The following is a 22892-nucleotide window of genomic DNA, read 5'->3' as shown; positions in this document are numbered from 1 at the left end:
TGTAAAGAATCTCCCAAGACCCCCTTTCCTGCCCAGAGCCAAATCCAGGATCCTGGATATAGAAGGCAGGGAGGAGAGGGTCTCAGTGGGCACTCAGCCGCCCCCTCAGCCTCCATAATGAACCTCTCTTGAGCATTTTGACATCCCTTGACCCAGAGTAACCTTGCCGCAGGTGCTCCCTGGAAGGTGCTTTGCAGCTGGGAGGACTGAGGCTCAGAGAGCTGGAGGTCGGCTGAGGCCACACTGTGGAGGCTGGCTGGACCCAGCACTCGGCTCCAGGTTTCTGCTGGCCTCCTTCCCTTCCCCCCAAAAAACCTCCAAATGAGCCACCTGCATATGTGGGGGCTGCCATGGGCCCAGTGAAGAAGTGGCTCCTTGCTATAAGGAGAGAAGGTGGGGCAAACTCAGGGAGGCAGCGAAGGTCACAGCTGCAAAGTAAGCTGGGAGTGGGGACCCAGAACCGGCCATCCCAAGGCCCAGGGACAAGCCCTTGTGGGCACAGTAAGTGCTGTACAAACAGCACCTCTCCAAGCCGACCCCACGGCCCACAATGGGACAAACAGATCCTCCCTCCCAGGGCATCGTGGGGCTGAGCAAGGCCAGCTGAGGGACATGCTCAGAGCAGAGCCAGTCACACAGCAGGTGCCCTGAGTCCTGAGTGACTGAAGGGCCACTGTGAGGTCCCCTGGTTAACTTCTGGGCCACATCAGCGCTGGCCAGCTGGAATGAACTCCCAGCAACCCGCTGGACTCTCCATCAGCAACAAAATCCCGTGGCCTCCTAAAGCTCCTACTGTGCTCCTACTGTGCGCATGACCCAGTCTAAAGCAGAGGCATCCATCACAAAGTGGGTGGGAGGGAGTTCTATACATCATCACCACGTGCCAAGACCCATGAGTGTGGAAAGCAGAGAATCCAAAGAGCCGGCTGAGGTGGTGGCTCAGTAGGGGAGAGAAATAAGTCAGTGACCTAAAGTCCATTGCCAACTAAAAAAATATTTAAAAACGCAGCAAGAGACAGGTGGGACTGCCTTCAGCCGCACGGGCTGCGGGTGCCTCACCACCTGCCTCTGTGGACCATGCCTCTCACATTTTCCCTGCTAAGTTTTGCATTGACAGCCGGACTCGATCCAGACTGGCCACTGCTCCAGTCCCACAACCGTGTGGGGCCCATGGCCACAGCCTCCGGTCACATGATTCTAGACCAAAATGGCTTTTTCCTCCACTGGCTTGGAAACCAAGTGGTTTAAATTTTTTTTTAAATATTTTAAGGAAATAAGGGCTTTAGTCCATCCTGTACCCAGTCTATGTTTATGTTAGAAGGTGTTTCTCCAGAACATTCTTCCAACAGGCCCTGAATGGTTGGCAGATTTTTTTTTCCCTCATCCAGAGAACCTGGCCACAGGGATGAATCCAAGAGAAACTGTGGTGTCCTTGTCACCCCTGAGCCCTTGCACAGGCCAGCCCCCTCTCTGGAGAAAAAGATACATAACACCGAACCCTGTGAAATTTGCCACTGTGAGAACATTTAATTTTTCACACCCAGACGAACTGACTGGGCTTGTTAAAGCCCAAGATAATCAAATAATTATTATAACTCATCTTCACCCCGCCTGTCTCTGGCTATTTGTACCATTAATGTCCCAGTGGGGAGCAGCTCTGGGTTAGCTCAGACACAGCCTATTTAGATAACCTTCTGTCTGATCTCCTGAGAACAAATATCCCTCCTGGAAATCTTACAACACATGAAGCGATCCTCTCTAATCTTCTTGTCATTGTAGCCTCTGCTCCACGCCTGGTTATCGCACAAGATTGCAAAAGAGAGAGAGAGAGAGAGAGAGAGAGAGACAGAGAGAGAGGGAGATTGAGAGATTTATACATATATATTTATGTTGCATAGAAATTTATATCAGTGTATGTAGATTCAGGAAGTAACAAAGGGGAGATAACAAGGAGGACCGGTGGGCCCTCCCTCAAGGCTGCAGGGCAGGAAGGCCTGGCCTCAGCCTGGCCAGGGTGTGTGGCAGCTCCACTCTGCACCAGCAGCAGCGGCTGGTTGCACAGGGCTCGGGGCTGGAGTGGGGGACCAGCGCCCAGGTGGCTGTACTGGGACCTGCCTGCACCGGGCACTTTCCCATGCTTGCCCTCCCTCCTTCCTCTCTCTGGGGTTTTTTTTTGACTCTGGTATTTTTCCTTTTCCTGCTTCACCCCTTCTCCCTCTCCTGGACTCTCTCCCTCTCCCTCCCTCCCCACCTGCTCCATCCTCCTCTCTTCTCCTGCCTCTGACCTGGCCTCCCTCCTCCCTCCCAGCTGCCCCTGCCTCCTCCCCACCAGCCCCAGCCCCTTCCCCTCCTGGCCTCCTCCCTGGCCCCACCGTCCCCCTGTCCCCTGGTCACCTGGCCACCTCCCTCCACAGCCTCCTCTTACTGACCCCATCACACCCACCTCTGTCCCCCTTCAGCCTTAATTTCTGAGTAAAATGTTCTCAGTCAAGGAATGAAAAAAAAAATAGAGAGGAATCAGGGAGAGGAGAGGAGAGGAACCTTCTAAATAAGTCATTTTGTCATGTAAGGAGCTAATCTGTAAATGACGAGCTGTCGTGGAGTTTTTAGCACTGCATGTTAAGTAGGGATCGGAGGTCGATTCAGACCCTCGGAGGCAGCACAGGGGAGGACTGAGCACCTCCTGCCCAGAGAGAAACCAGTGGAGAGAAAGGTGGGAAGCCCTGGGCCTCATGGGGCTGAGCTGGCATCTCGGAGTCGGGGACCCAGGCCCAGCCCTCCCTGCCTGTAGCCTGTTGCTCCCTTCACAGGCAGGACTGGGGGCTGCAGCCCAGCCTCTGTTTCCTCGCCTGGACCTCGGGAGCCTCAGGGTCAGACATGGGAGGAGGATGGTCCCAGTGAAAGGAATCAACCTTCAGAATCAAACCCGAGAGTCGTGTCTGCCTGGAGGTGACAGACGCCCTCTGAGTTATTCTTCACAAAAGGTGGGGTGCCCTGCCGGGTGGGGTGAGCCGGCAGTGGTTTCACAGGAACCCATGACGCAGGCCTGCTGCAGATCTGGCCACCCTGGGAATGGGGTCTGCTCCCGGGTTTGGGGGTGTCATGCCAACCACCCAGGCTGGGCTGGGCACTGGGCTCTGATGCTGCTCGGCCGAGCAGGATCCACGCCTGACCCTGGACGCTCCTCTGGGAGCAGAGAGGACAGAGCTGGAGCCGCTGCAGGGACTGCCCCCCAGCTCGGGCCCTGAAAGGGATCCCTGCTTCGGGGGTGAAGGTGGATTGGGTCCTGGAGCCCAGCTGCCCTGATTTGAATCCTGGTACTGCCGTGTTCCCAGCTCCCAATGGGAGGTGGGTGCAGTTAGAGCTCATGGCAGAGGGGTGGAGGCAGGCAGTCCAGCCGCAGCCCCACCCTGTGAGTGGCAGTGACCCATATATCCCAGCCCTGCTTCTGCTTGCCGACCTCCAGGGGGCTAGGGAGGGGCAGTGACTGAGGCCAACTCCCTGGCAGGCAGCTGGCCTGGGTCTCCAACCCCAGGATCTGGCTCCCATGTGCTTTCTGATTACGTCCTTCCTGGGCCTCAGTTTCCCACCTATAAAATGGGGATGATCAGGGTGGATGTGGAGGCTGTCCTTGCACAAAGGGAGGGTAGTGGTCATGTTAGCAGCTATGACTATGGTGTAGAAGAGGGGGCTCAGGGTGCAGGCCCTGGGTTCACATCCCAGTACTATCCTTTACTATATTACTAGCTGTGTGACCTTAGAGAAACCCTTTCACCTCTCTGTGCTTCTGCATCTCATCTGTGAAATGTGCCTGCCTCACTGGGCTGTCCTGGTGTTTCAGTCTGGACTCCATAGCTAGGATTTCTGATCTGGAGGCAGGACCCAGGTCTGGGGCTTCTCTGCGGCTCGAGGCTCAGGGCTAGAAAGCAGAGTGTTGTGGATTGATGCTTTGAAAAGATGCAAGTCACAGTTACAGCCAGAAGTGGCCGGAGACGCGTGGTCACCGCACATGCCTCCTGTCCCCCTCTGGGCTGTTCAGAGGGCACTTCTTTCAAATGTGTCAATGGCATCCTACCCCTGCCACCTGCTTCTCTGTGCTGTGGCCTTCCAGTGACCACAGGTGTGAGCTTGGTCCCCACACAGGGTAGACCAGAAGTGCCAGTAAGCTCACAGCCCAGGAATGACTTGGAATCCATGACCTGGGAGGTTGGGGAGGAGCATCTCAGCTTCTTGTCCCCTGAGCACTGTTCACAGCTGCCAAGGCATCCCCGCAGACTGCACCCTGCTCATCGATGCACCTGCATTGATCTTCTTCTCTTCCCTGTCTTACCTGGGGAGCATCCTACTTCTGAGGGTGGCTTACATTGTATCCAGCAGAGGCCCTTAAATACACCCTTTGGCAAAATGATTTTCTCCCACCTTACTCTGTCCATTCTGAAGGACACTTTCAAGAGGTACAAGGAGTGCTGAGAAATTCCAAAGGGCAAATCTGCCCTAGACTTGGGAGAGGTGGCTCCCACAGGCAGGTGATGTTGAAGAAAAGAAGTCTGAAAGAAAATCAGAGTGTGGTAGTCAGCTTTCTGTTATTGTAACAAAACACCTGACATTATCAACTTAAGGAGAGAAAAAGGTTTATTCTGGTTTCAGAGGTCTGGTCCATGAATAGTTGACTCTGTTGCTTTGGGCCTGAGGCAGCCCTACATGGTGATGGTGGGGAAAGTGTTTTGGGGCAAAGTTATTTACTCATGGCAGCCAGGAAGCAGGGGACAGGGGGCGGAGTCCCACTATCCCCTTGAAGGGCCAACTCCCAGTGACCTACCTTCCTTCCACGAGGCCTCACCTCCTCATAGCCTGGAGACCAAGCCTTCAACACATGAGCCTCAGAGAGCATTCAGGATCCAACTACAGCAATGAGTTCATGGGGTGGCGAAAAAGGCACAGCTTGGCAGGGCCCTGTGGTGGGGGCAGAGGGCACAATTTTGGCAGAAAGTCAAAGGTCTACGAAGTCACATCACATCCCTGATCCTCCGTTTCATCTTCTGTCAAGTGGTCCAAAGCCACCTGCCGCCTCTCATTGCCTCTGCAGAGCAGGATGCAGGACCTAGAGGTTCTAAATGGGAACACCCCAGAGTGGGACCCCAGAACAAGGATGCAGCACTTACCACTGAGGCACCAGGCCAGACCCTGCGTTTAATTTGCTGTGTTTTCCTCCAAAGTCATTGCCCTCCTGAAGGGACACCAGCGCTGTGGGGTGGGGGACCATCAAAGAATCACATGCCAGCGACTGCCATACACTATACGCAGTAAGAAATTCAGTGAAGGACAATTAAGCGAGAGAAGACAGTGCAAGACAAGGGAAATATTCTCAATAAGGCCTCTGGGAACAGAGACTGGAAACAGGCAGAGGAGGTGACTGTGTGAACACTAGAGTAAGAGCAAGCCAGGAAGAGCCAGCAGTATGTGCAAAGGTCCTGGGGCAGGAGGGACTCGTTGGAGATACTGCAATGAGGCTGGTGTGACTGCGACATGGTCAGCAAGGTGGAAGAGAATGATGGGAGAGGAGGGTGGAGAGACTATGGGTTCAGGTCCTCCAGGGCTTCATGGATCCACAGCAAGGGGTACAGATTTTAACCCACGTGAGCAGGGATCCAGGAGTCACAGCTGGCCTGGACGCATCCCTGATTCACAATGACGGGTCATCCCGGCTGAGGCATGAGAATGGCCCAGTGGAGGGCAAAGGAGGAGCCCAGCAGGTGACTGAAGGCCCCGCCCCACCCACTGCCACGCATCTGCTCCTGACACACGTCACCGCAGTGCCCTGTGCCTGGACAACGTGCCAGCCCCAGGTGATGAGCTGCAAATGAGTGGGCCGGCCAGCACCTCTCATTTCCGCCAGCGCCATGGGCAAAGGCTGTGGCAATGGGCAATTAAACTCGGAGCTCTGAAAACACGGTCATAAGGGGGACACAGCTGAGGAAGCTGCCTGGCGATGTAAATGAGAGCCAGCTGGAGCGCGGAGCATCGGGATGGCCTCTCCTGAGATCTACACTGGCAGAGACCAGCCTCATTCACCGAGCTAACCAGCTATTATCACCACCACCAGCGCCATCGGTGGAAGATATAGGGACCATAGTGGCTTCTGGGGACATCTCCTGGGAGACCCGTCCAGAGGTAACCAACGACCGCTGTCCTCAGTGGCTGGTCCTGGAGACCCTTGTGTGCCTGGTCTTTGGAATGTGGGTCATGGGAATTAGAAGGGGTGCCGTGTGGGTTCCCGTGAGGAGCCTCGTGGGGAGACTTAGGCACAGGGCAGAGACAGGACCTGCTTGAGTACAGGTGGCGAGGGATGTGGTGCAGCAGCCTGTGTCATCGGAGGCCCGATGTGGACGCCTGGGCTTGGTCAGCTTCTCCACACCAGCTCTGGCGTGGGTGGTCATCAGTCTGTCCCGAGGGTCCTGCACCTCACCCAGCGCCCCCGACCTTCCCCTGAGCGGGCTGTCCATGTCACCAAGGCCACAGGGCTCAGCCCCTGCAGGAGCAGGAAGGCCTGGGCAGATCCCTGATGGCTGCCAGTGAGGACAGGCAGCCGGAAACGAGGACACCCAGCTCTGGCCAGCATGGCCCCCAGAGCCTGGCCCCACAGTGGTTGGAACTGCAGGTCGGTGACAGGTGATGGCAGTCAGGAAGTGGCCCTGCCCATTCCTCCTGGTTCTGAGATGAACTCAGTCACAGACACCGAACCAAGCACCTACCTGTAGCTGTGATGCCACATGGAGGCCCCACTGAGCCCTGCGTGCCCTCTGTGACCACGTCTGGCAGGGAGGATGCTAAGGCTCAGGCGGTGCCATGCTCCCAAGGTCAGGCTGGACTTGAGAGTTGGGGCTGCCCTGTGTCAAGGCTGCCCGGGGCCCCGCGGCCCTGCCCAGCCCAGCCTCGCTCCACCCTTGTGTCCCCGGATGTCCTCCTGACCACCTGGGCTTATCTCCACAGCCCTGCCCACAGCACATAGCCTTCATCCACTGGGAACTCCTTCCCAGCATTACCTGGGCTCTGGTTTATCCTTTACTGAGAGTTCCTTTAAACTCCCTTTTCTTCAACCACATGATTTTAAAAGAACACCAGGAACCAGCGCTATACACACGATGTCACTTTGGCATAAATAAAAAAAAAAAAGTAAAGAAAAGAAACAGGGGGTGATAAACTGTAACCTATGGACCAAATGTAGACCACCACTTATTTTTGTAAATAAAGTTTTATTGGAACCCAGTCCCCCGCCCTGCAAAAAAAAAAAAAGAAAAGAAAGAGTAAAGAGAGGAACTCCATACAGTGAGCTCAGTGATGGTGTTACATTCCAACCAGTTGGTTTGACAAGGCTCTGTCTCCTGACCTCTGCTCTCTCTCTGTTCAAATAGAGCCAAGCTAACAAATGCCTACCCAACCCCTGGGACACCTGGCTGTGCCCAGCTGAAACAAAGTTGCCAATGACCCCCCAAAAAACTATTCTTCCAGCTTTATTCCTAACAGTGCCAAAGGCCAAAGTGGAAACCATCCAAATGTCCAGCCACAGTATGATGGAAAATAAACAGAGATATGTTTATTTGAGGGAATATTAGACAGAAACGAAAAAGAATGACCTGTGAACAGAGTACAGCCAAGATGAACCTCACAGACACAACAGAAAGCAAAAGAAGCAAATCAAAATGTGTGCATTTGTCCACCTGTGGATGAACAGGTAAATAAAATGCAATGTATTCATCCAGCAGAATATTATTCAGTCATAAAAAGGAAAGACTATGGAACCATGGGTGGATGAACTTTGAAAATATTATGCTAAGTAAAATAAACCAGACACAAAAGACCACAGATTGCATAATTTCAAATGCACGAAGCATTCAGAATAGCTAAATCCATAAAGACAGAAAGCAGATGAGTGCTGTCAGGGGTTCAAGAGGGCAGGGGACTTTGAGAGTGATAGGAATAATACAAGATTTGTTTTGTAGGTGATGAAATATTCCAAAATCAACTCTGATGACATTTCCCCAGTATCGTGAACATACTAAAAGCCACTGAACTTTAAATGGATGAAGTATGTGGTGTGCAAATCATATCTCAATAAAGCCCAATCGATATTACCTGATTCCACTAAAGTGAAGTTCAAGAACAGGCAGAAGGATTCTTGGGGGCCAGCAGTGGGAAGGACGGGCAGGCGTGGAGAGGGCTGGGCACACCCCACTTCTCCCTGCGGCTACGTGAAAAGCTTTGCACTACCCGCTTAAGAGGTGTGCATCACCGCCGGTGTTGGAGATGGGGCGGCTGCAGATGGAGCCCTTCTCCTTGACGGGGCTGGTGGCCGAGAGCTGGGAGGGACTAACTGCCTGACCCTGCAGCTCAGCACTGGTTAATGCTGTCCCCTGAGCAGCAGGGACAGGGGCCCTGCCCCTGACTGGAAGGTCAGCTGGGAGCAATCCTGGAGGCTGTTATCAAGGTTCCCATTTTGCAGTGAGGCCTGCAGAGTCCTCAGGACTGCTAGATCCCTGGTACTGCTGGGCTGGGGTTGGGCGGCCTCAGCCCTGAGATTCTGCCATGGGTTCTCTTTTTCTGATGCCTGGACACCCCCAAAGTCCTGCCAGTGTGTCACCGAGCTCTTCCCAGGGAGGGAAGCTTGCTACCCCTCCAGGGGACTTGTTCCACCACTGGACACTCTGGTCCCCAAGCCACCTTGAGCCTGGGCCCTGGTGCCTTCTGGTGGCCACTTTTGCTGCCGTGGCCTCTGGACTAACTCTAACAGCTGGACGGAGGGAGGTCACCTCACCCCTCCCCACACACACTCAGCAGATACCCCTGGCCTGCCTGCATCCAGGGTCCTCCACCCAACGATGCGGTCCTGAGCCTCTGGGTCACCTGCCACCTCCCTGGGTCTGCATCCCAGGGCATCCAGAGAATGAGGCACAGTCTTGTCCACCGCTCACTGGGATCGGGCACCTCCTGGGTCTGCAAAGAGGCACTGTCGCCTTTGGCACCTCAACCTTCTGATCAGGAAAGGGAGGTTCACCGTGGCAGAACTCCATGGCGGATGGCAAGGGGCCACTGGGGTCTTGGCACAGTGGCGATGCTTGGGGTGGCAAGACCGACATGTCTAACCAGTCCATCTGTGGATCTGTGACTGCACCTGGGCAAGCCGGGCACTAAGGTTCTTTGTAAACTGCAGGCACTCAATAAGTGCAAGTACTTCTTGAGCAGACAAAGGTGCAGCTTCTCCAAAGCCTTAGACTTCTGCCTTTCCAGTGTCACCTCCTCTTGCCCAGCCTGTCCCCAACACTCTGCTCCCTGATTCTCCCCCCAGGTAGGTCCCCCATGTCCCTGTCCCCCCGTATCCCCCAAATTAGTGCCCACCCCACAGGGTTCCGAGGCTGCCTCTCCACTGCCACGGGGCTGCCTCCTTCTGCCCAGAGAAGCCATGGGTGGGTTTTCAGGAACAGCTGCCAGCAGCCGAGATGCAGCAGCTGTCTGGAGAGTCATTAGTAGATAATATTCGCAGCACAGAGCCGGACTGCCGGGCTCCCCTGCCACATAGCCAGGCCTCTGGTCCTCCTCTGGCCGAAGGCCCCTGACCCTCAGGGCAGACATCCCTGGGGCAGCAGGTGGGCCCTGGACACAAGGGACATGACTCAGTGGTCAGGGTCTGTCTTGGGGGGCTCTGCCTCCTTTCAGTTGTTGGAGATGGGGAGCCCCGGAGACTGGACACGCATGTCATCAGCTGGTCACAGGGGGCAGCAGGGCCAGGGCGCAAGGTGGACGCAGCTCCTCCTTGCACCAGAGGCCAGCTGACCTTTGGCAGTTGCCATGGTGATGGTTGACCCCCTCAGCTGGGCAAGGACATTGCCACAGCAGCTGTGCGTGTGCTTGTGGGAGAAGCACCGCCTGGCCCCCTTCCACCCATGCTCCATCTGTGAGGCCAGCCACCTCGCCTCCCTGAGTCACCGCTCTGGGCACCTGCTGCATGTGCCACCGGGCTGGGGTGGGAGCTCTGGTAGGCACCATGCCTGTCTTCTGGCTCCTCTGCCCAGTGGCTGTGAGACCCCAGCAGCCCATCAACCTTCCCAGAGCCTCAGTCTCCAGGTCTATAAAATGGGCTCACCCTGCCCCAGGCGGCGCTGCAACATGGCTCAAATGCTCAGTTCCCCCAGATGGTGGGGGCTACTGGTTTACAAGTCAGGCAGCTTCTCCTTCCGCCATGTGCATTCACATCATCTGCTGAGTGCCTACTAGATACCGACACTGCACTCCACTGGTGACGCACATTTCGTTGGCTCCATCCTGACTGCCTGGCATCTCGGCCTGTTTAATTCTCATGCTGTTCATGCGAAGTTGGTCTCAGCCTCCCCACTGGGTGGACGGAGAAACCGAGGCTGTGAAGGTCAAGCCCCTGGATCCTGAGGTTGTCCCCTGCCAACGGCAGTTTGCACTCCTCCAGCTACTTCCGGGTTGCCTCCTGTTTGCCACAGACCTGGATCAGAGCCTGGATCTACTGCATCCTTGCTGGGTTACCTGAGCCAAGGACACCCCTGCACGGTGCCTCAGCTCCCCAGCCTGGGATGCCTCTGGGGCCTGCTCTCTGTCAGTGTGCAGGTGAACCAGCCCTGTTTGCAGTGTTTGGTTTGGGAAACGTCCCCTAACAGCAGCTCTTATTTTCACTGTTGTTATCATTATTATTTCTCCATCTGTGGGACTCAGAATCTACAGTGTCCAAGCCCCAGCTCAGGGCCCCTGTCAGCATGTGGGACACAGTGCCCTGGTCTCTGGCATTCTGGGGTTTGCACTGGCCTGTGTGGCCAGGGGACCCGCCCCTGGAGGGAGGCGGTGGCAGGAGGCCTGCGGTTCTGGATTCTCATTCTGCCTCCTAATCACCTGCCTGCTCCACCACACAGCATTAGACTGGATGTGGGAGCTTGGAGGAGGCTGGGAGGGGGCTCCCTTCCTGGGAGGCTGCCTTCTGTCACTAGACAAACACACCCACGACACCCACCCACACTCACTCGGAAATGGAGTGAGGCATTATATACAAGAAAGTGGCAGAGGCTGAGGGGCGAGGGCGCCTCCCTGGCCTTCCCCGAGCCCAGCTGACCGCTGCTTAGGAAGCCGCTCACATTCCCTGGTGCCTGCGGCCACAGCCTGTGCCCTCCCAGCAAGCTGCAGGAAGCAACCAGAGGTTCCTGTGTGCTGCAATGCCTGCCCAGAATCTGCTGCTGCCCCTCTGGAGCATGGTAAGTGACCTCTCCAGGTGTGGTGGGGGCCCTGATCCTGAGGGGCCTCTCCAGGTACAGGGCTGGCTTCTTCTCATCCCCTGCTTCTCAAGCACAGTTCCTGCCCCCACTACCCAGGGTCTTCATGGTACAGCCTCAGGAGAAACAGGCTGTGCCCACCCCACTCTGCCATTTGGATGCTGTGTGACCCTGGACAAATCTCTTCACCTCTCTGAGACTTCTCTCTGTTAAATGGCACTGTCCCAGGGTCAATGGTGTCAATGAGGATGGCCAAGGTTTTGACTGTGGAATCTTGCACAAGGGACCTGAGTCTCACTTTCCAAATCTGACCAATGAAGATAGTCACACTCCTTCCCTTGAGGGTGGTAAGAAAAAGGAATGGAGAGCCAGTCTTGCTGGATATATTTTATTCAGTGATAATAATCAGCACTGCCATTTGGGAACACCTATACTGACTTAGGCCTGTGTTATGCAAGAGGTATTTTTGTGGCTATTTGAACTGAAATGAAATAAAGTGTAAAAAGTCAGTTGCCTGATTTTAGTTTCTCCATCACAAGTGCTCAGTGGCCATATGTGGCTAGTGGCCACCATGCTGGGCAGGTGAGAAACTTTACAATCATTCCAGAAAGTTCTTATGGGTGGTGCTGGGTTCCACTGTGCATCTGACTTGATGTGCCTAAGATTCCCTGGAGATCAGGATCGATGCAGATCTGGGTTTGGAAGACCTGTGGTGGAGCCCGCAGCTCTGCATTTCTGAGTATCTTCCAAGGTCTGGGGACCACAATTTGAGTACCATCAGTCTAGGCGATGCTGTTTTGGGTTTGATAGGCAGGGCTCTCTTGGAGAAGGTGACATTCACACAGGGACTGGAGGCTGAGGATGGAGGATGAAGACCTGAGAACTCCTTAGCGGGTTCAAGCTCTAGTGCCAACCTGATTCCCCCAGGAAGCCTTAGTGTCCCCACGTAGAAAATGGGCATGACTCTCACCTGCTCCCCACCTCCCTGGGCAGGTGTGAGGAGGACAAGTGTGGGGAGGGGGCATGTTCCTGATGACCTGGGTCCTGCCAGGCAGGGGAGGGGGCCTGGCCCAGCGGCCTCCATGGGGGCTCCCAGGTTGCCATGGAAACAGCCCCAGATCGATGGTGAATCTCGGCACCAGAGAGGGTGTTCTGGTGGGAGAGAGCCATTCACTGACCATGAAGTCATCTATTAATTTTGTATGTATTGTCATGTGCCCGACTTTGTGTGGGCCAGAGGAAACCATGGACAATATGGAAACCCCCTTCTCTTCTTTTCTCTTCTCCTCTCTTCTCCTCTCTTCTTTCTTCCTTTCTTGTACTTAGGATTGAACCCAGGGCACTTTACCACTAAGCTACATCCCCAGCCCTTTTTCTATTTTTTATTTTTAGGCAGGGTCTTTCCCACTAAGTTGCTGAGACTGGCCTCCAACTTGTGGTCCTCCTGCCTCAGCCTCCCAAGTCACTGGATTATAGGCATGTCCCACTGCATGGACCAGAACCTGCATCTCCATCTGAGGTCTATTGACGGTCAGCAGCAGGGCGGGCCAGGTGTCTCATCCCAGGGCACAAGCGCAGGTGCCCTTATTTCCAAGAGAGGGGCAGGGAGCTGGGGGAGGGGACAGAAGGATGTAGGAGAGGGCGATAGTGGGAAGGCCAAGGTTAGGGAAGGTGTGGAGGCAGCAGGGACAGGGGAGAGGCTGGCAGCTTGAGGACCTGCCCCTGATGAGGCATGAGTGGGGTGGGGCCTTGAGGTCTCCCTTGCAGATTCCTCTGTGGGCAGTGGGGAGCCCTGGAGGCATGAAGCCCACAGGAGGCCCCTCTCCTTGCCTCTGTCTCCAGGTCTTGGCTGGGGGCCCCTGACCTTGACCTCGCCCAGTGTGGTGAGCTTATCATTTAGCTGCTGGCCTGTGGCGCTCCCTCTCACTGACATGCATCGGCCTGTGCCTCGGTGGCTCTGCTCACTCCCAGGAGGCCACTCTGTCCCCGTGCCTGGCCCTGCACTGGCTGAGGCCTCCTGGATGTTTGACCTGCCCCTTCCCACTCTTGTCCCAGAGCCGATGACGCCTGTCCCTGCAGGGCCGTCCCACTATCAGCTGCTCTGTGTGAATCAGCCAGGCGCCTACTCCTGGCCCACTGCTCCACCCAGCCCAGCTCCGGGCCTATCACACTTACTTGTGGCTCCGGCCCACAGCTGGCACATAGTAGGTGCTCACTTCACCAATGTGTAATGGATGACTTGACCCTCTCACTGCAAGGAGAGGATGCTACTGCTGGACAGTTTGCAGGAAGGAGCGAGGAGAATATAAGCCCTCACCACCTGCAGGTTTCATATGGGGACACAGACCATAGTGAGAGGCAGGGGCATGGACAGAATGGCCCTTGGCCTTTCTTCTTGAGTCCAGAGCATTGGTGGGTGGGACACAAGGTCTCTTCAGGGAGTCTCAGACCTTTAAGGTTTGTGGCCTCCCAGCACCTGGGGCCATTCCAGCCTCTATGGCTGTGTGTGGCTCATCCTGTCTCCCCAGCAGCTGGAGGAGAGCAGGCCTCAATGTCCCTCATTGTCCCTGGGACACTGAGTGCCTCCGAAGTGCAGCATGAGGCTAAGATGGCAGACGGCTGCGAACCCACGAGGCTTGGCCACCTGAGACCCTGGCTGAGGGGGCCCCATGGGTGGCACTGATGTCCTCGACCTCCCCACGATGGCCTCAGCCACCTCCCCTCCATGCCTCTCCCGTTTCCCTGCTCAACCAATGCCTGGTCCCCCAGGGCAGCTAGAGAAGGTCTTTGTGACACGGGCTTCTTGTGGTCTATGGGCGGCCACTTGGCCCCCTGTAGGCAGGTGCCATGGGCTTCAGTGGAGACCACCAAGCCCAGGACTTCCCTGAGTCAGAGCTGGGTCACACATGTGCCCGGTGTGACCTGGGCAAGTGACCATCCCTCTCACCTCTAAAGCATGTCACAGCACCAAGGTGGAAGGCTCCTCTGGCAGATCATTCTGGGAGCCCCCCCGGAAGAGGAGCCTGGGACGGGGACATGGTTCCGGGGACTTGCTTGGGGACTGAGCTCAGAAGAGCAACCTCGAAGGGAAGGGCACCCTGGAGGATGGGGAGGACTGAGCCAGAGGACTATTCCTGGTCCTGGCCTGGCCCTGGGGCTGGGCCGGAGTGCGGGTCAGTAGGCCTGCCTGTGGGCAGGAGGGGCCATACAGGACCAAGAGTCAGGTCCTGGCAGCTGAGGACAATTCTCAGAGAAGGGGGTGGCACCCCAGCAAGCCCACCATGATCATAGGACTGTCCACCAGGTGGCCAGCACCTGCCCCCCGAGGCTCCATGGCGGGGTGGACCCACAGCGAGTTCTCGCCATGTGGATCTCTCCCTCTGCTCAGAAGGACACCAGAGCCTGTGGGCAGTCCTCACCTCCGCCTCCCCTGCGTCCCTGAGCAGTTGAGTTCTCTGCCAGAGCTCGGAGTCCAGCAGATGGGCCTGTCCCCTCGGGGACACATGCAGGGGACCAGGTATTCTAGCCAATGGGATGGGGCAGGGACACCCTGGTCCCTCCACACGCAGCCCACAGGCTCCTCGGTGGCTGCCCTTTGTCTCTGGGTCCTGCTCACCAAGCCCAGCCACAGGACATCGCTCTGGATCTCTGCCTGGATGAGACGGGACCGCCTTACCAATCATGAACCCAGTGGGGACCAGGGGGTTTCCAGCCACCTGGCTGTCACCTTCCTCCTGGCCTTCCTCACTCTGAAGGTGAGGCTACAGCCATGGGCACAAGGTCCTTTCCTCCTAAGGACAAGTCTTGGAGGCCTCGGTGTCCTCTCCATGAATGGGGTGTCTGGACACAGAGCTGCCCCACACTGAAGGACGGGAACCTGGAGGAATTCCGCTTGCCTCCTGCAAGCCCAAGCCAAGGGGCCAGGCCAGTGAGGACTGTATCCTCTGAAACCATGAGCCACCATAAACCTTTCTCCTTCAGGCTGATTGTCTCAGGTGTCCTGTCACAGTGATGCACACTGACTGGCATATCTCCCAGAATCCCAGAGAAACAGACAGGAGAGCTGCCAGCCCACTTTATGGATGAAAAACTGAGGCTGGGAGATGTTTCTGGCATTTTCTCAAGACTTTTCAGAGATTATGCCACAAGGACCAAGGAATCCTGGATTCAAATTCTTGCTCTGTCCCCTGCCAATACCTATTGTGTTCTACAAATATCAGGCACCGGCCAAACACACAAATCATCCAGCAACTCTCCCAGATGGGTCTTGTCTTCATTTCTCATAAAGAAGCCCAGAGAGGCAGAGTGACTTTCCTAGCATCACACAGCTAGTCGACACAGGAGGCAGCATTAGAAACTGGGTTTTTATTCAGCGCCCAGCCAGTGCTTTGAATCCCCTCTCTCCAGTTTGGTGACAGCCACCAATAGCCACGTGACTACCAGGGATGGGATCAAGAGGAAGTGTCCGGGGCAGGGAGGGGCTGGTGTTGCTGGTGTCCTCTCATTTCTGTGGGTTCTACCCCAGCTGCTGCAGGGGCTGCCATGAGATTTCACTCTGGCAACTTCTCTTGGTGGGTCACACACGGATAACCGGATCTGCCTCCCTTCCCCACATCCCCCCCGGGGGCCCACAGCCAATGACGTGCCATGAGGGGTGCGCTCTTCCTGTTCCCTGGCTTCCCAGGGTCCACACCACAGTTCCAGCCCCAGGGCCCCTGGGGGTCGGATAGGGACTGACTTCATCTGCAGTCCCTTCCTCACTGGCTTCTCTACCTACCCTGCCTGGCCCAGCCCCTCAGTCCCTTGTTGGCCCCCCGAGACTTTGCTGGGTAAGAATCCCCCTCAGGGGCTCCGTTTCTGGGCTGCTGCTCCAAGATGCCCTCAGTCTTTCCGCAAACCCTTGGAACAGAGATGACTGTCTGACCACCAGCTGGACCTCATGGCCGTGCTGACCCAAGCATGTCCCCCATCCTGGCAAGAAGCCCTGGAAAGGTCTTGGAGCTTCAGAAGCAGCCGTCAGTTGCCAGGGTGCCTGGCATGGAGTCGGGTGTACAATAAACACTTGTTGAGTCAGAGACCTTAGTGAGCAGATGCTTCTGCTGCCAGGGAGCTGGGGCTTCTGGAAAGAGCAGGAGCGGGTACGGCCGGCATGGGGCAGACGGCCAGCATCCAGGAAGCCCCTGGCTTGGGCCAGCTTGGCACGCTGAAAGGCAGGTCAGCTGCTCAGATACTCATAGCTGTGGCAGAGGCTTAGCCTCAGAGGCTGCAGACCCCGGGGAAGAGCGGGGAGCCCAGGAGCCAAATCCACCCCAGGACCTTATGCAATTGTCCTGCTTCCACGACTGCTGGGAGGCCACACAGGGGCTTCTGGATGGGCACAGGAGACACTTCTGGAAACCCACCAGGCCCGGGAACCCTGCCCAGGGTGGACAGGGCCAGGGGGAATACCTGCCAGGAGCATGGCCCGATGAGCCCTCTGCCCGGCCCATGGAAAGCAGCGTGCTCAGCACAGACACGGTGGCGTTTCCTGTGGGAGAAGCACATGGGGCAGAGTCCCACTACGCAGTTCCACACCACACACTTGGTCCAAATCCGATCCTTTCCCAGGTATCAGATGCTTGACTCGTTGACAAGTCAGGACAGTTCCACCTGTAAGAGTGTTTTCTGCATCCAGACTGCCTGGCCTTCAGTCCATTTAATATCTGTGTGACCTCGGGCCAGTTTCTTGACCTCTCTGAGCCTTTTCCTTTCCTCATTCTAGATGAAGACCAGTGAGAACGCCGGGTTCTTAGGGGGACTTCCGGGGAGTCTCTGCTGAGGGCAGGAGCTGGGCTGGGCCTGGATTGATCCTGCTGGTGCTGTTGGAGCTGCTGGCTTCTCTTCCTTCCCTGTTTCTCTCCCTCTCTCCCCTCCCTTGCTCCATGTTCAAACCCGGGGCCATGAGTGGTGGATCTTTTCAGAATCTTCAGAATCATCTTTTTTATAGTTGTTGGTAGACCTTTATTTTTAATTATCTACATGCGGTACTGAGAATTGAACCCAGGGCCTCACACATGCCACCAAGCACTCTGCCACTGAGCCTCAACCTCAGCCACAGTCTTATCATAAGGCCCCCGTGTACCCCATGGGCATGGGCTTTCCAGCGTCCAGGTGAAGGTGTCCCAGGGAAGCAGTGACCAGGTCACCCATGGCTCCTGCACACGTCTTTCTATGCTCATCTCCACAAGGGTCAGTAATGTGGCACCTGGGCCAGGATGTCCACCTCCATGTCTGTTCATGGTAGGTGGATGCTCGACCCCCACAGTGATGGTCACTCTTGGCCACAGCCGCACCCCATGGACAGCTGGGCTTTGTGTATGGGTCCAACTCACTCTTTTCCTTACACTCAACTTTCACCTAAATACCTCGATCTATGAAGCCAAAGTCCAGGTGACCTGCCACAGGGCAGATGCTCGGCTGGCAAACAACTTCAAACGCCCCTGGTGACATCAGGGAGCCTGCTCGAGGCCCGGGCGTCAGCATCCCTTCTGCCAAAGTCACGTGCCTAACTCAACGGTGCTTCACACCACTGTGGCTGGGAGTTCTGTTTTTTTCTCCAACTTTAACTTGGCTCTGACCTCACAGGTGACAGGCTTACGTCCCTGGGCTCCACAGGCCACCTAAACACATCTCCGTGGGCACCAGTGTCATGGGGGGTGACAGGCTCACCAGCTCCTTGATTGATGGCTTCATACTGGCTAATCATTGTCCCCTTTCCCCAAGTCTTAAGGTCACCTCCAGGCACACAGAGGTCAGTGCCACATCCCAGGTGACATTCTGATGCAGCTCCTGTCCTGCATGGGCTTGGTGCTTGGACCAGCCCTCTGCTGTTCCCTCCTGGCCTGTCTGCTCTCTGGCCGGGGAGACGCAGAAAGGGTTAACATCATCCCCATCTTCCCAACATGCCCCCCCCCCCGGTTCCTGGTGTGATCGCCAGCCTCCCTTGAGCAGTGTGAACTTGACCCCACCGTGGGGCTATCAGGAGACAGATATAAACACCTCCAAGTTCCCAGCTAGCTCCGTTAATCAGCACCTTTCTGTTCTGCTTTAAATCAATCAAAGAAAGTCCAATATTAGCACTGTAGGGGGAATTAAAATCATGCACTGCATTAAAGACGTAATTCAAAATTAATAATTCAAAATTATTTATCATGGCATATCAGTGGAGCTGTGAATTTTCCCTTCTAATCCAGCACACATTCCCCAGCCTTGGCTTGTAATAGCAGCTGAACCATTACTGTGCCCAGCCTCAGTTCCTGCAGACCCCCAACCTGGGCAATGTAATTCATTTAATTTAATTTTGGGGAGACTTAATTGTGGTAAATCCCTACTTAAGAAAAGACATCTATTTGAAAGGACAAATTGGGATAATTTAATAAAAGCTGGAGTGAGGAAGCCCAAGGACTTAATGATGCACTCTGGGTTTTGACCACAGAAGCCCCTTCCTCTTGCAACCATTCATCTAGAGATGCTGAGTTCTGTTGCCAAGTCTTCAAAACAATTGCACCCTTCAGAAAGGTTTCACAAACAATGGAAATGACCCATATGTCCACCAATACGAAATCCAGAAAATAAACTATTTTTCATCCAATGGAATACTACACAGTCATATAAAAGAAAGAAGATGGTCCATTTCTATTCATATGGAAGCATCAGCAGGATACTCCCAGTGAAACAAAACAAAACAAAAATGCATCACAATGTTCGAAGAATGTCTAACTGGGTATTATGACATGGTCATGTGTACAGTGTGAATATTCCTGCACAGAAGCCTACAGACCAGTCCCACTGGCCACCCCTCAGGATAGGCTAGGTAGCTGGGGCATGGGAATGAGAGGGATTTCATTCTTCAGATTCTTTGCATCTCTTGAATTTGGTGCCAGATTCAGGTATTACCAAAGTCAAAAGTGGATTAAAAAAAATAGAGTAGGAAGAATTTGCCCCCTGGGCCTGAGCTCGTCTCCCATGCCCTCGCTCTCATTCCACGACTGTTCCCAGCTGTGCTACATCTGTTGCCACATGCTGCATGGCCTCTCTGGACTGGCCACCCAGCCAATTCACCTGCTGGCTCCTTGTGTCAAGCTGCTGGGTCTTACTAGCACATGCTCCTCATGTTTCATTACAGAAAATCTCAAACGTAGTAAAGGTGAATGATTTTAAACAAAGCCCCAGGTATTCACTGTCCTGATTCAACCATTAACAGTCTGTTGAGCTGCCGAACCCCAGACTGCTCCACCCTCCTCTCTCCATCTGCCTGTCAGTCTGTGCCATTTATTCATGTGATTCAAATTCAAATCTGCAGACATCTGTGGATTTCCCCCGGACACTTCAGTGTGTCCCTCACTCATTGGGAACAAAGTTCAGTTAGGGTTCCTTTCATTTTTTCAGTTATATTTCCAAACTGCAAAGAGCACAGATCTGAAGTTGGCCCTCTGATGAGTGTTGACTGAGAGAGCACCAAGTCCTATCACAATGCAGAGTAGTTTCATCTCCCAGGAAATGGCCTAGTTCCCTTTCCATTCAACCCTCCAAGCCCCCAGAGACCACAATTCTATTTTTTTCCACCATGGATCAGTTAGACCATTGTCAAACTTCATACAAGTGGAATTGTACAAGTGTATTCTTCTACAAGGGTTTAGCTCAGTATCAACATTGGGGATCCATCATGACCTTGCGTACACCACGGATCTCTTTCTTTTTATTGCTGAGTGGCATCCCACTTAATGGTCATACCACAATGTGTTTATCCAGATGGTGGATTGGTCCATTTGCCAACATTTGGGATTGTTAGTCTCTGATTTTAGGCCTTCTAGGCAGGCAATAGTATATCACTGCAGTTTTAATTTGCATGGTGACCGGCAGAGTTGAGTGACTCCATTGTAAAAGTGAGAAAATGGAGGCTTGGAAAGGTTGAGTAATTGGTTCAAGATGGCACAGGTTGAAAAGTCAGTGTTCATACCCACTGCTATGGTATGAATATTTGTGTCCTTCCAAAATGCATAGGTTGAAAACTAACCCCCACTGAAATGGTGTTGGGAGATGGGACCTCCGGGGGACTCAGTCAGGAGGGTGCAGCCCTCTTTAATGGTATTAGGGTCCTTATAAGAGAGGTCTGCAGAGGTCCCTCACCCTGTCCTCCACGTGAGGGCACAGCTAGAAGGTGCCATCTATGATCCAGAGGTGGGTCCTCAGCAGACACTGGATCTGCCAACACCTTGTTCTTGGGCTCCGGGCTCCAGACTGTGAGGAACGGATGTCTGCTGTTAAAAGCCACCTGGCTTCTGGTATTTGGTTATAGCAGCCCTCACCAACTAAGAAGAGCCCTTCCCTTTGCTTCAAAACCATTTAGTTCAAAATCATAAAGTGGGGCTGGATTTGTCCTCCAGGGCCCTCCCACACTCTCTAGGACATTTACAACACGATAATAATGATAATAATAATTTAAAAACATAAACAATCAGGAAGGAGGCAAAAAAAAAAAAAAAAAAAAAAACAAGTGTCCAGAACTGAATGATTGGAAAAGAGGGAGGAATCCCGCAGGGGGCAGAAACTTTGTATTCATGGAAGTCACTCATTGTTCACATGGCTATTTTTTTTTTTTTTGGTACCAAGGATTGAACCTAGGGGTGCTTTACCACTGAGCCACATCCCCAGACCTTTTAAAAATATTTTCTCTAGAGATAGGGTCTCATTGAGTTGCTAAGGGCCTCATTAAGTTGCTGAGGCTGGTTTTGAACTCACGATCCTCCTGCCTCAGCCTCCCAGGACCTCTTCATGGCCTTTATGCAGGTGGGTTGTATTTTTGAAATCCTCTTCTTGATTCCGATTCTCTTTCTGTGCCCCAACACTCTGGGACCGATTCATGGGGTTTGGGGTTGTGCGTTCGCCCCACTTTGAGGCAGAGAGCGGGTTTGGATGACCTCCTGAGCCCTCCTGGCAGGACAGGGATGGCCGGCCATCACATGAGACTGCTTGGCAGCTTGCAGGCTGCAGAGCGCCCTCCCTGCCCAGCATCTCCTTGCTGTTGTGTTTATGTTGGTGCCATCGGATTCAAACTTGGCAGGGACCCACATGGCCTTAGGGCTGGTGACTGAGCTCAGATGCAGGCTCTGTTTGCAAACAGCTGAAACTGTGTTGCCAAGTGCTCTCACCCCTGACTCGATCCTGCCAGCCCCCAGGTTGTGACTCAGGAAAACCAGCAATGGCAAAAGTCACAGGGGCCATTCAGGCTGTCCTGGTCCCCCGTGGCCTAGGACCCACACTCCCATTTCTCCAATGCTTCACCCTCTTCCAGCCGAGGAACCACCTTCCTCTCTCAGCTGTAGGGTTCAGGTGGAGCTGCCCATCAGTGCCAGGGGTGGGCTGGAGACCAGCCCTAGCCAATCAGAGCACTTCATGTCTCTGTCTATAGTGATTGGTTAAAGGACACACGTGACCCAACTGAGCCAGTGAGATTCCATTCTGCTCCTTAAAGCTGTGGTCTCTTGCTGTTGGTTTGCTAAACTGGAAGAAGTTCAGTTTGAAGCTCTTGCTTGTCCTTCTTGCCATCAGGAGACAAGAGCCTTCAAGGTCAGCCTCAAGGAAAGAAGAGTCAAAGGGTGGAGGGAAACAGATTCCAAGGGACAGCAATTGAGCTCCTGGGTCCAGCTGTGCCTGAAACCTGAATTTTTCAATTTGGTGGTCCTGTTAATTCCCTGCACATGCTTAAACAATCTTACATGGGTGCCTGTCGCTTGCAACTGGAAAAGACTCTAACCTATACTTCTACATGGTGGCAGGTTAGGGGTGGGAAGAAAGAAATTCAGAAAACCTAAGCTGTATCTTTGAAACTTCAGGGTAGGGAGGGAGTGTAGAGGACATTTTAGGGTCATCTGGTTCCACCCCTTGCTCTCTCACAGAATGTCCTCCACTTTATCCCTGACAGGACATTGGGCTTTGCTTGGATGCTTCCAGTGACAGAGAACTTGGTCTTTCTCCAGGCAGCCCATTTCATTGCCAGGAAACTCTGAAGGCTAGAAATTCGGGCAGAGTATCTGCCAATAAGGGACCTAAATAAATAACATGCAGCCTGGTGTGCCTCTGCCCTCCGTTATCATTTGTCACATCATGGTGCTTGCCCTCAAGCCCTGGGTCTGCCATCTCAACCCGGAGTCAAAGCCTGCAGGGCATTTGTTTCTTCCCGGGTTACTCTGCTCCCGGCTCATGTGCCTGGGAGGACCAGTCCCTGCCTCCTCTAGAGCTTGGACCTCTGCTGCTGCCACTTCCTCTGCTGGACCCTCTCCTCCCGGATTGCCAGTGCTGGCTCCCTGGTCTCCTTCGAGTCTGTCCAGATGTTGCCAGATGCCCACTTAAATCTGTGTCCCCCATGCTGCCCCTGTCACCTACACTAGGTTTCTCCTTAGTGTTTGTCATCACGTGACATGGAATTTAGTTCACTTAACTAAAGTGGCAAGGGCAGGTAATTCTTCTCGCCTCTGTTCATGGTTGTGCCTCTGTCTGGCTGTCCCTTGGTATCATGGGGGATGGGCACCAGGTCCCCAGAGGATCCCCAGGCCAGCAGATGCGTGAGGC

The sequence above is a fragment of the Sciurus carolinensis genome, unplaced genomic scaffold (genome assembly GCF_902686445.1).
Source record: "Sciurus carolinensis unplaced genomic scaffold, mSciCar1.2, whole genome shotgun sequence".
In the NCBI taxonomy this organism is placed as follows: Eukaryota; Metazoa; Chordata; class Mammalia; order Rodentia; family Sciuridae; genus Sciurus; species Sciurus carolinensis.
This window is presented reverse-complemented; position numbering follows the sequence as displayed.